Genomic DNA, 9,474 nt, shown 5'->3' on the forward strand with positions numbered 1-9,474 from the left:
GGTGGGCTGCTTTCCGCAGTTCCTTTCCCAACCTACTCTCAGTTCTCTTTTTACGTTGTTCAGTTTCTTTGCGCCACATGCCGAAACTATCAAGCATAGTGGGCGTCGTCTTGTTTTTACCAAGGGCTGTTTCTAGTGCGTTTATTTTATCATCATCGAAGGATCCTATCAGTGGCCACTGACTTTCTCGATCCTTTTTCGTATATTTATGCCACAGCTTGCTATAGGCTATAGCGATCAATCCATGCTTCATGAACATGTCCTTATTAGGGGTGCCTTCCAGCGGAGCCGGATGGTTCATCTCTAATAAGCGGTCCGGGCTAAACAGGCTACTAACCAGTGGGGAGAAGACAGGCATGACGGATCGCAATGGGGATAATAGTCAGCACTACCTATCTTATCACTGTGTGCAAAGACTAGACAGAATATTTCTATTCTACGTTGTTTGCAGGCAGTGAATACCTCAAGAACCAATATCGGGCAATCAGTGTTTGGTCAATAAATAAAAAAATAAAAAATGGTCAATGGGGAGAATAAGTAGGCCCGCAAAGGTCTGCGTCACCTACCCTTTCACTATCTGCAAAGAGGGGGGCCTATTCTTTCCTGTTTGCAGACAGAGAATCTCCAGAAAACAATCTGTAACAGTTAATCAATGGGGAGGGGCAATTGATCAGTGGGGGAGAAAGATAGGTCCAACGGACGCGTACCTATCCTTCACTGTTTGTAAAGGGAGAGCCTGTTGTTTCTCCGTTTGCAGACAGCGAATCTCCAAATAAATTAACAAAAAGTAATACTAGTATTTTCCATCAATTATCAATTATTTCGCGATTTGTCGTGTTTACACGACCTTACCCGGACCGCATGGACAGTTTCTTGTCTTCCGAATCCAGCGCCCGATCGTCCTCTTCTCTTCGTACTCCTCGTGGCACTCCTGATGGTTCCCAGTCAGGACCGTAGATCACTCAAGAGAGGTCCGTTCGGAACCAGTGAAGTTCGGATGATCGGCTGTCAGACGAGGGTCTATCGGACAGGGTACCTTCCGATCGTTGCAGTCGTTCACTCTGTCGTCAGGACCTCTCCCACTGGATCCACGAGTCGCTGATGGGCCCCACGCTTGGGACGCCAATTGTAAAAGGGGTTGTAGACAACCAGTGACCAAAGACCCTTTTTGTGTTGCCCGGCGGTGTCGCCTCTATGACCCACCAATATTTAATCAATGAAGAAGCAGGCGCTGGAGACTGAAAGGCAGGAAACGAGGGTTTATTCTCTCCGGAGGAGAACACATCAATTCAGACAGCAAGTATCGTCACGAGGTGCTCTAGCCACATCTCTGAGGCCTGGCCTCTTATACTCAGGTTTATGATCTTTATTGCACGTAACACATTCTTGCAACACTTTGATATGTGAAAGAACATCCTCGGAATCTCCCCTTCAGGCCCGTTCCCACATACATTTACAGTTGAATTCCCCACCACGGTCGCAACAGGTGATGATTATCGCGCAGCAGGACATTCCGCCGATTCACGGAATGTGTGAAGTTTGATCGGATCTCGTAGGGTGGGGGCTTTGATCGGCTCGAGGGTCTTTTGATGGGGAGGGGAGGCTTCCTACTGTATGGGGTAATAAACAGTATCCGCAGGGCCAGGTGGTGGCTTGGGAACAAGGAAGACAGACGGGCACACAGAAAAGGGAGGTTTGCATCAAAGGGCCTGAGACTATGAAAGGAATGAAGGGAGGTGTCGCGCTGGGAACAGGATGGGATTCTGAGGCAGATCTGCGCTGAAGAGGGGTTTATGACCCAAGGAGAGCGAGGGGGTTGCCAGCGTGCGGGGGATGCCTGCGAGGCTAAGAAAGAGAGTGAGAGATGCGCTGGCTATCAGCGAGGGGCAGAGGGGCCATGGTGCTTGAAATGGCTGTCGCCTACGCGCACGAATGAGCTTGAAAGGGGCAAGATGGCGCCGATAATGTTGACGTTTGCAATCTAATCTTCAACAGCTCTTTGCCATTGGTTCAGTGCAGTGTCACTCTCCGTTTGTACTTCATATGTGGTTAAAGCAGCATTTTGTCACCTCCGTTTTTTGCAGAGGAGCACTGCCTAAGTTCAGTTTTCTTCTGCTTCAATTGTTTTTCTGTTGTTTTGGAGAACTATTTTATCTAATTACTAGCAGCCCGGCCCAGCGTTGCCTGGGGCAGAAGGGGGCTGGGGGCAGCATCTCAGGCTTGCTTGCACTCCTGCCTCGGCCCCTGCCCGCCACGACATTTCCACTCCTCCCCGCGCTTCACTCAGCCGCACACGTTCCGCCTCCTCCCAGCACTTCACTGAGCCGCACACGTTCCGCCTCCTCCCAGTGCTCCCGCACTTCACCTACCTCAGCACGACTTCACCGCTCCTCGTTCCGCCTCCTCCCATCCACCCGACTTCACCGCTCCTCGTTCCGCCTCCTCCCATCAGTCCGACTTCACCGCTCCTTGTTCCGCCTCCTCCCATCGCTTCTCTGAGCCGCAGACGTTCCGCTCCTCCCCGCGCTTCATGTATCTCAGCCCGACTTCACCGCTGCTGTCCGCCGCTCCTCCCCGCGCTAGATGTCAGCACGCAAGTCCACATTGTTAGCACACACGGCTGGCGCTACTTCTTAGGGACTACTTTTTTTATTGTTTATTTTTTAAATAACGTTTATTTTTATTTTTTTATAGCCTATGTCCATCTACAGGACCTCCCCTTTCCAACGCTGTATTGGGTGTTACGATTGGTGGTGTACTTTTCGGGTTTACCTGGCTCAAAGGACACAGTTCTCTCTTTATAATAGTGGTATAGATTGCAGCATGGCATATGGAGCATTATTTTAAAATATGGCAGCCACGCATTTCTCTTGTTGTGCATGGCGCGGCTCGCTTTAAAACATACTTTTAGAGTGGCGCTCTTCAAACAGGTGCAATGCTTTATCTTTTACTTGCAGCTTAAGGACACGATGTGTTCCAGGCAGTCACATTCCTACATGTGTGGATTGGGAGGCTCAAAGTACAGCGCAGCTCACCTTCGATTGTACTTTAAAAAGTGAGTGCTTTCCATATGCAAAAGAGAAGTGCACTCTACAAGCTGTGCCCAGAGGCAGTAATCCCTCTCACCCCCAAACGCATACACTTGCATTTGGCTTGAATGTAAAGTATAGCGGCTGCACCTCTCTTTTTTTGTGCAAAGCAGGTCGCCCTGGAACATAATTTAACTTTGAGCGTAGTGCTACTGAAACAGGCTCCGCACATTATGTTTTTTTTTTCAGCTCACAGACACAGTGTGCTGCAGACAGTTGCATTCCTACATGTGCAAATTGTAGGATGCTACGTTGGAGGTTTTTATCTGTTTTTCCTTCATCAGTGAAAAAGATCTGGATGCTGAAAACGGGCGCCTTATAGAGAGCGCTCAAACTTAGTAGTCTGGTGCTAGGGTAATTGTTGGCATAATTTCACCAAATATTAACATGTATTATAGTTATTGACCAGTGCTCTGGTCCGACGGTCAGTCTCTGATTGTATATTCGGCCAAGATGAATTAGCTCAGATTTCCCCAAGATGACCCAGGCCGCGGAGACCTTCTTTTTTTCAGAGTTCCAGTTTCCATTTTCGTCCTGCAGGTCTCATGCTCCCCGCCCTCTTGATATGCTGGGTCTGGAGAAAGCATAGAGTGACGAGAACTTGGCAGAGATCACTTTAATTTGGGCACGTTTTGCGCCAACATGTTCTGCTCATCGTGGAAGATTGTGGATCTGCTCAACACCTAAGCCCCAGACGTGGCCTTCCTGACCGAGACCTGGTGGAACGACTTCTTGGTGCCCGACATCGCCATAGCCATCCCAGACGGCTACAAGATCACCGGCAGGGATCGGGCCAACGGAATCGGAGGAGGAATAGCCATCATCCACAAGTCTACCCTGAAAGTCGCCACCCACGCAGACGACACCCTCAACACCGCCGAACACTTGCACTTCCGGATCCACATCGACCCCAACACCACCCTCAGAGGAACACTCATCTACAGACCCCCCGGACCCGGGCTCAGTTCAGCGACTTTATCGCTGACCTCGCCAGCATCCACGCACTCGCCTCCACAGACTACATCCTTCTCGGGGACCTGAACTTCCACCTCGAGAACAACAACGACGCCAACTCCGCCACCCTGATTGACACCCCTCGCCAACCTCGGCCTCAGACAACTCGTCACCACACCCACCCACAACGCCGGCCACACGCTTGACCCTATCTTCTCCACAGGCTCCCATGTCGCCTTCGACCCCACCACCGAACTCCACTGGACCGATCACTGCTGCATCCACTTCACCTTCAAGAAACCAACCACGCACCATCGCACCCAACAGCTGCCTCGCTGCTGCTGGAGCAAAGTCATCGAAGACCAGCTGCTCTCCTCCCTCGCCAAGAACCCACCCACTGACCCCACCAACTCTGACGCCGCAGCCCACAACCTCAGACAGTGGATCGACAACTGCACCAACACCCTCAACCGCTCAAGAAACCCTCCAACAGCTGCTCCAAAAAGAGAGCCACATGGTTCACCAACGAGCTCCAGGCCTCCAAACGTGCATGCCAAAATCTGGAGAAGACTTGGCTACAGGAACGCAAAATGGACAACCACGCAGGCCACAAGGACGCCACCCGCAGACACCACCACCTCATCAGACTAGCCAAGAGATCCTCCTTCAAAGACCACTTGGACAACAACGCGCACAACAGCAAGGAGCTCTTCGGCATCGTAAAGGAACTCTCCAACCCCAGTGCCAACGCCAACGACATCCCGCCTTCACAAGAACTGTGTGAATCACTAGCCATCTTCTTCCGCCGCAAGATCGCTGACATCCACAACAGCTTCAACACCACGACCGCCCGACTACGCCAGACTCCACCTCCCCTGTGATCACCACCAGCGCCAACCGCCTGACCTCCTAGTCCAACGTCAACAACGACGAGACACGCAAGGTCATGAACTCCATCCACTCAGGATCTCTGTCTGACCCGTGCCCACACCACGTATTCAACAAAGCAGACGCAGCCATTGCACCCCAACTAAGGAAGGTCAACAACCTCTCCTTTGAAACAGCGACATTCCCAGAAAGCTGGAAGCATGCCGAAATCAACATCCTCCTCAAGAAGCCCAAAGCAGACCCCAAGGAACGCAAGAACTTCCGGCCCATCTCCCTGCTCCCGTTCCCGGCAAAGGTCATCGAGAAAATTGTCAACATGCAACTGACCCGCCACCTGGAAGACAACAACATCTTGGACCCGTCCCAGTCCGGATTCAGATGAAACCACAGCACCGAGACAGCCCTCATCGCCGCCACACATGACATCAGGCGCCATCTAGACAATGGCAAAACATCAGCCCTCATCCTCCTGGACCTGTCAGACGCCTTCGACATGGTCTGCCATCGCACTCTAAAAACACGCCTCCTAGAACCTGGAATCCAAGAGAAGCCCCTCGACTGGACCACGTTCTTCCTCACCGGCAGAACCCAGAGCGTCCGCCTCCCACCCTTCCGATCCGAAGCCACCGACATCATCTGCGGCGTCCCCCAGGGCTCATTCCTCAGCCCAACGCTGTTCAACGTCTACATGGCCCCCCTCGCACTAGTGGCCCGCCATCACGACCTCAACATCATCTCCTACACCGACGACACCCAGCTCATCCTCTCCCTCACCAAGGACCCACACACAGCCAAAGCCAAACTCCACGAGGGAATGAAGGCTGTCACCGACTGGATGAGGAGCAGCCATCTGAAGCTGAACTCAGACAAGACAGAGGTCCTCATCCTCGGATCCACCCCCTCAGCCTGGGATGACTTCTGTTTGCCGACTGCACTAGGAACAGCACCATTACCCACCAACCATGGAATCTAGGATTCACCCTCGTCTCCTCCCTCTCCATGTCGAAACAGGTCAACGCCATCTCCTCCTCCTGCTACAACACCCTCCGCATGCACTGCTGGATCTACAAGTGGATCCCGACCGAAACAAGAAGAACGGTGACACAGGCCCTCGTCAGCAGCAGACTGGACTACGGAAACGCACTCTACGCAGGAATCCCAGCCAAACACCTACGACTACTACAACGCATACAAAACGCCTCCGCCTGACTGATCGTCAATGCCCCCTACCTCAGCCACATCACCCCCCACCTGAGAGACCTACACTGGCTCCCCGTCGACAAGAGGATCACCTTCAAGCTCCTCACCCATGCACACAAAGCACTCCACAATGCCGGACCTGCCTATTGAACAGCATACTCAGCTTCCACACCCCCATCCGCCAACTCCGCTCCACCAGCCTCGCCCTCGCCGCTGTCCCCCACATCCAACGAACGACCTCCAGTGGCAGATCCTTCTCCTACCTTGCCGCCAAGGCCTGGAACACCCTCCCTACCCACATACGGCAGACCCAAGACCTACTCACCTTCAGAAGACTCCTCAAGACCTGGCTCTTCGAGCAGTAGCAGCACCCCCTTCCCTCCCCTCAGCGCCTTGGGACCCTCATGGGTAAGTAGCGCGCTCTACAAGTACTCTGATTGATTGATTGATAGATTGATTGATTGATTGATTGATTGATTGATTTAATACCATGACAGCAACTTGTTGCAATCACTGTATTTGTATTAAACACTTGGCGGGCCCTCGCAGTGCGCTGGCCTTATTGGTGCAGGAGCTTCTCTAGGAGCTGTGCCTCGCAGTGATCTATCAGATGGGTTGAGAAAACAGCACCTAACTTTGCACTACTAGCAGGCACATACATTCTCTAACCTTGCTGTAATGCTCGCTTTTTCTGCTGGTAAGAGAAATACAATGCACCAGTTCGCAGTGTTTATTACTTCATCTGTGCTGCAGGGGAAGGTATTCTTTGGTGTGTTTGGAGGCCACAGGAATAAGAGCTAACACCAGCCACTGTGAACACCAAATTAAGCGAACTGCAGGGTGCTCAGGGTTGGACTGGGAAACTGAAAGCAACCCTGGCAAAAATACTCCCTTCCTCTTCTTGCGCACTCTCTTTTTCATCCGTTTGTTGTTTCTCCCTTTCTCCTCTCTCTCTCTCTCTCTCTCTAATCTCTTTATTTTTCCCTTCATCCCTCTCTATCGCTTTCTCTTCAAGACTCCTAGTGACTGCTGCGATTAACCCCAGGGAACTGGGGAAAGTAACAGAGGCACCTGGAGTGGCCCTGGGCTTTCAAATCCGGCTTCCAATGGCTCTAGACTGCAAGGGAAATTCCCGATGAAATAGAAGGGCTCTCCAGCCCAGAAGGTGCTATCCTCATGCATCATTGATGCTCTTTGCGCTTTCCATTCCATTATAGCTCTCAACTTGCCCCATGCCATGTATGACACTGTTAGCAAGTCCAGACAGCAGCACTTTTTTATTTTGGGACTTGTAGTTTCATCTTTTACATTACCAGCCCTGGTTATAAAAAACACCAGCATGCGAACTGCAGGACTGGTTGACATGACAACTGTTACACGGTGTGGCTCCTAGAAGAATGTAATTCTGTAGAAAGGTGTGTTTGAAAGTGAATCAAAACTCATTAATTTCTTCTTCAATGAGGATTCTTTTTATCCTTATAGGCTATACTATTCGGCTACTAATATTATTATGCACAGTAATTCTTTGTCAATCCAAGATCAGTGTTGTCGATGGCAGCTGTTGCTGCACATATCTTTTTTAATTTGTCTCGACATCGCAATCTGCATTCTCATTAAACAATATGTTTCATTCTTCTGCAGTAGTATTCTATGCAGTTATATACCCCACCAGTCACAGAGGTGCATTGTGGCTGTATAGGATGATATCAACAAGGCTTTTTAATGAGTATAATAGTATGGTACAGGTACCCAAAGAATCAATTAATAAAAGATGATTATATTAGTTTATGGCTTTTACATATACATATCCTTATGAACTTTATTTATTCAATATGTAATTCATAATTGATAGTGCCATCTCGTTCATGTTTTTCGTGTGTGGTTGGCAAGTTCAGAATCACTCATCTGAACAGTCCTGGACCAATTGAAGATTCAGAAGGAGAACTGCCCCGTGGCTGGAATGACTGCCCTGTGGCTGGAAGGACTGCCCTGCTGTCTGAAAAAGGAAGCCTGGATCTGATTCCCTTGATCCCAGGCTACCCCGAGTGATTCCAAGGGCCATTTGGCTGACCTCTTGTTTGAGATACAGGTACACAACAGGCTTCTAGAGAACTCCATGCAACTACCCAGCTGACCAACACCAAATGGATCTGCCTAGACTGCCTATGCTCTGCTGGACACTACTTCAGCTGGACTAACCTGGGGGCATATTACCAAGCAATAGCGATAATTATCGCTATTGCTTGGTTAGAGACAAACATTTACCGCAGCGCTGCGGCGATTTTTACCGCAAATAAACCTTGGTATTACCAAGGTTTAACGCAAATGCGGTAAAAATCGCCGCAAAGCATAAATATCGCTGATAAGTCAGCGATATTCATGCATTACCGAGCTAATGCTCTTAGCCATGTTATCCACCTCCCATTGGATAACATGGCTAAGAACTGCTCAGGGCAGGTGTTAGCTTTTGGAGATATTCCCGCTTAGCGCGAATATCTCCAAAAGTTGGTAATAGGAGATAGCGATGTTAGCGACTGTTTTCAGTCTCTAACATCTTGGCACGCCCACTTTGCATCTCATTAGTGATAAATATCACTGACATGCAAAGTGGGGCCCAAGATGGTCGCTATCTCCTACTAGCTGTCGCTAACTGGTGTTAGCGGCAGCTAGGTAATAGGGAGATAATTTTAAAGCCAAGAAAGCGGAGATAAACCCCCTTGATAATATGCCCCCTGGTCACTATATCCGGCCCGCACTCCATCGCTATCGGCCCAGCGACACCTCATAACCGCAAGTGGTGCTTTCTGCTTCTTGGCACCATTTTCAAAAGCACTTTATCACTGGTTAGCAGTGGTAAAATGCACAGAGTTCTCAAACCAACAAAACAAGCTTAGAAGAATAACAAAATGGAGGAGTGGAGACAAAAAGTTTGGGGTAAGAGCACCTTAAGGCTGACAGGTCTAAAAATCTAAATTTGCTTTTGTCTACCCTCGATGTTTCAGACCTGTAACCCAATTAGTAGGGATTTTTAGAAACAGAAAGCTCATTATATTTTCCAATTAAGAGTCAGAAGGGGGGGCTGTGAAATCAGTTATAAATGTCCAAAGGTACAGATCAGTCTTAGAAATGTCATAACAAAATAATGTCACAGACAGATAGGAAGTCGGCAGAACCATATTTCCTGTTTATTTCTGTTCTGTCCTCCCAAGAGAACAGTGAACACATCCTTTAGATCAGTCCTGATTCTAGGGCAATTAACTGAATTGCCAACATCACTTTTTGCTGAGTTCTTGAGGGGACACCATGGCATTCATGCATCCCTGTATTTCGATCCACATCTCTC

Source organism: Lissotriton vulgaris, chromosome 4_1, assembly GCF_964263255.1.
Source record: "Lissotriton vulgaris chromosome 4_1, aLisVul1.2, whole genome shotgun sequence".
Taxonomy (NCBI): domain Eukaryota; kingdom Metazoa; phylum Chordata; class Amphibia; order Caudata; family Salamandridae; genus Lissotriton; species Lissotriton vulgaris.